This window comes from Lepus europaeus, unplaced genomic scaffold, assembly GCF_033115175.1.
Source record: "Lepus europaeus isolate LE1 unplaced genomic scaffold, mLepTim1.pri SCAFFOLD_650, whole genome shotgun sequence".
Lineage (NCBI taxonomy): Eukaryota > Metazoa > Chordata > Mammalia > Lagomorpha > Leporidae > Lepus > Lepus europaeus.
The window spans coordinates 25,704-30,190 of NW_026909527.1; positions in this window are offsets into that span (position 1 = coordinate 25,704).

The following is a 4,487-nucleotide window of genomic DNA, read 5'->3' on the forward strand; positions in this document are numbered from 1 at the left end:
TCATGTTCCCATAGCCTGCTTGCCCCCAGTACCTCCATCAGGTCCCTGTTCACCCATGCTGGCCCCAGCCCCTCCCTCAGGTCCTGTTCAACCCTGCTGGCCCCAAATTCATCCCTCAGGTCCCTATTCACCCTTGCTGGCCCTAGCCCCTCCCTCAGGTCCCTGTCTACTCCTGCTGGCCCCCAGCCACATCCTCAGGTCCCTGTTACCCCTATTGGTCCCCAGATCCTACCTCAGGTCCCTGTTGACCCCTGGTGGCCCCCGAACGTCCCTCATGTCCCTGTTCACCCCTGCAGACCCCCAGACTCCCCCTAGGATCCCCATACCCTGCTACCCCAGTGCATCCCTCAGGACCCTGTTCACCCATACTGGGCCCAGCCTCTCCCTCACATTCCCGTACTCTGATGGCCCCTAGGCCCTCCCTCAGGTCCCTGTTCACCCCTGCTGGAACCTGGCCACTCCCTCAGGTCCCTGTTCACAACAGCTGGCCCAGCCCATCCCGCAAGACTCTGTTCACCACTGCTGGCCCCAGACCCTCCCTCACTTCCCTGTTCCCTGCTGGCCCCAGCCCCTCCCACAGGTCCCCATTCACCCCTACTGGCCCCAGGCAATCCTTCGTGTTCCTGTTCACCCTTGCTGGCACCTGCCACTCCCTCAGTTCCCTGTTCACCCTTGCTGGCTCCAGCCCATCCCTCAGGTCCCTATTCACGCTTGCTGTCCCCAGGCCCTCCATCATGTCCCGGTTCACACCTGCTGGCCCCCAGCCCCGCCTTTATGTCCTGGTACCCTTCTGGCCCCAGCCACTCCTTCACGTCCCAGTTCACCCCTGTTGGCCCCAGCCCCTCCTCATGTCCCTGTTCTCCCCCGCTGGACCCAGCCCCTCCCTTAGGTCACTGTTCACTCCTGCTGGCCCCCTGCCACTCCCTCATATCTCCTTAGCCCGCTGGTCCCCGCCCCTCCCTCAGGTTTCTGTTCCATGCTGGTTCCCAGCCTCTCCCTCAAGTCCCTATTCCCTGCTGGCCCAGCCCCTCCCTCACATCCCTGTTCCCTGCTGGCCCCAGCCCCTCCCTCAGTTCCCTTACCCTGCTGGCTACAGCCCCTCCCTCAGGTCCCTATTCAAACCTGCTGGCCCCCAGCCCCTCCCTCAGGTCCCTGTTCACCCCTGCTGGCCCCCAGCCCCTCCCTCAGGTCCCTGTTCACCCCTGCTGGCCCCTAGCCCCTCCCTCGGGATCCTGTTCCCCTGCTGGCCCCAAACCCCTCCCTCAGGTCCCTGTTCACCCCTGCTGCCCCAGCACCTCTTTAGGTCCCCATACCCGGTTGTCCCCAGCCCCTCCATCAAGTCCCCGTACCCTTCAGGCCCCTGATCCTATCTCAGGTCCTTGTTCACCCTGCTGGCCCCGGCCCTTCCCACATGTCCCTGTAAAAACCTGGTGGCCCCCAGCACTCCCTCAGGTCCCTGTTCACCCCTGCTGGCCCCAGCCCCTCTCTAAGGGTCCCTGTTCTCCCCTGCTGGCCCCCAGGCCTTCCCTCAAGTCCCTATTCACCCCTGCAGGCCCCCAGTCCCTCCATCTGGTCCCTTGTCACCCCTGCTGGCCCGCAGACCCTCCCTAAGATCCCCATACCCTGCTAAACCCAGTCCATCACTCAGGACCCTGTTCACCCATACTGGCCCCAGCCCCTCCCTCACATCCCCGTACCCTGATGGCCCCCAGGCCTTCCCACAGGTCCCTGTTCACCCATGCTGGACCCAAGCCACTCCCTCAGGTCCCTCTTCACAACAGCTGGCCCCAGCCCATCCCTCAGGACCCTGTTCAACCCTGCTGGCCCCAGCCCCTCCCTCAGGTTCCTTTTCCCTCCTGGTCCCCAGCCCCTCCCTCAGTTCCCTGTTCCCTCTGGCCATGCCCCTCCCTCAGGTCCCCATTCACCCCTACTAGCCCCAGCCAATCATCAGGTCCCTGTTCACCCTTGATGGCCCCAGCCCTTCCCTTAGTTCCCTGTTCACGCTTGCTGGCCTCAGCCCCTCCCTCAGGTCCCTGTTCACCCTTGCTGGCCCCAGACCCTACCTTAGGTCCATCTTTACCCCTACTGGCCCCCAGCCCCTCCCACATGTCCCCGTATCCTGCTGGCCCCATCCAGGTGACTGCTCACACCTGCTGGCTCTCAATTCCTCCCTCAGGTCCCTGTTCACCCTTGCTGGCCCCTGGCCCCTCCCTCAGATCCCTGTCCCCCCTGCTCGCCCCCAGACCCTCGCTGAGATCCCCATACCCTGCTAGTCCCAGTCCATCCCTCAGGACCCTGTACACCCATACTGGCCCCAGGCCCTCCCTCACATCCCTGTACCCTGATGGCCCCCCGGCCCTCCCTCAGGTCCCTATTCACCCTTGCTGGCCCCAGCCCCTCCCTCACGTCCCTGTTCACCCCTGCTGGCCACTAGCCCCTCCCTCATATCCCAAAGTCTGCTGGCCCCAGCCCCTACCTCAGGTCCTTGTTCACCCCTGCTGGCCCCCGACCACTCCCACAGGTCCGTGTTCACGCCTGGTTGCACCCAGCCCCTCCCTCAGGTCCCTGTTCACCCCTGTGGCCCCAGCCTATCCCTTAGGTCCCTGTTCACCCCTGCTGGACCCCAGCCCCTCCCTCATGTCCCTGTTCACCCCTGCTGGCCCTAGCCACTCCCTCAGGTGCCTGTCCACCCCTGCTGGCCACCAGCCCCTCCCTCATGACCCGGTAGCCTGCTGGCCCTAGCCACTCCCTCAGGTCCCGGATCACCCCTGCTGGCGCCAGCCCCTCCTCATATCCCTGTTCACCCCTCTTGTCCCCAGCAACTCCCTCATGTCCCTGTTCACCCCTGCTGGCCCCAGCCCCTCCTCATGTCCCTGTTCACCCCTGCTGGCCCCAGCCACTCCCTCAGGTCACTGTTCACACTTGCTGGGCCCCTGCCCTTCCCTCATATCCCTGTTCACCCCTGCTATCCCCAGCCCCTGTTAAGTTCCCCATACCCGGTTGAATAGTGCCCTTCCCTCATATCCCCTTAGCCTGCTGAATCCTGAAGGAGGGGCTGGGAGGGGCTGGGGGCCAGCAGGGGAACAAGGTCCTGAGGGAGGGGCTGGGGGCCATCAGGGGAACAGGGACTTGAGGGAAGGACTGGGGCGAGCAGGGGTGAATAGGGTCCTAAAGGAGGGGTTGGTGCCAGCAGGGGTGAACAGGGATTTGAGGGAGTTGCTAGGGGGCACCAGGGGTGAACAGGGACATAAGGGAGGGTTTGGGGCCATTAGGGGTGAACGGGGACCTAAGGGAGGCGTTGGGGCCAGCAGGGGTGAACAGGGACCTGAGGGAGGGGATAAGGGCCACGAGGGGTGAACAGGGACCTGAGGGAGGGGCTGGGGACCAGCAAGGGTGAACATGGACCTGAGGGAAGGGTTGGGGCCAGCAAGCATGAACAGGGAACTGAGGGAGGGGCTGGCGCCAACAAGAGTGAACAGGGACCTGAGGGATTGGCAGGGTGGAGCAGGGGTGAACAGGGACCTGAGGGAGGGGCTGGAGCCAGCAAGGGGGAACAGAGACATCAGGGAGGGCTGGGGCCATCAAGGGTGAACAGGGAACTGAGAATGGGCTGGGGCCAGAGAGGGTGAACAGGGACCTGAGGGATTGGCTGGGGCCAGAAAGGGTAAATAGGGACCGGAGGGAGGGGCTGGGCCCAGCAGGCTATTAAGACCTGAGCGAGGGGCTGGGGGCCAACATGGGTGAACAGGGTCCATAAGGAGGGGCTCGGGCTAGGACGGGTGAACATGTTCATGAGGAGGAGCTGGGGGCCAGAAGGGGTGAACACGGAACTGAGGGAGGAGCTGAGGCCAACAGGTTCTGGGGAGCTGAGGGAGGGGCTGGGGCCAGCAGGTGTGAACAGGGACATGAGGGAGGGCCTGGGGCCACCAAGGGTGAACAGGGACCTGAGGGAGGGGCTGCCGCCAGCAAGGGTGAAAAGGGACCTGAGGGAGGGGTTAAGGGCCACCAGGGGTGAACAGGGACCTTAGGGAAGGTTTGGGGCCAGTAGGGGTGAACAGGGACCCTTAGGGAGGGGCTGGGGCCAGCGGGGGTGAACAGGGACCTGAGGGAGAGGCTGGGGGCCACCAGGTTTTTACAGGGACATGTGGGAGGGGCCGGGGCCAGCAAGGTGAACAAGGACCTGAGGTAGGGTCAGGGGCCTGCAGGGTTTGGGACCTGATGGAGGGGCTGGGGCCAACCGGGTATGGGGAACTTAAGAGGTGCTGGGGCCAGCAGGGGTGAACAGGGACCTGAGGGAATGGTTGGGGGCCAGCAGGGGAACAGGACCCTGAGGGAGGGTTGGGGGCCATCAGGAGAACAGGGACCTGAGAGAGGTGCTGGGGCCAGCAGGGAAAGTGACCTGAGGGAGGCGCCGAGGACCAGCAGGGAACAGAAACCTGAGGGAGGGGCTGGGGCCAGCAGGGGTGAACAGGGACCTGAGGGAGGGG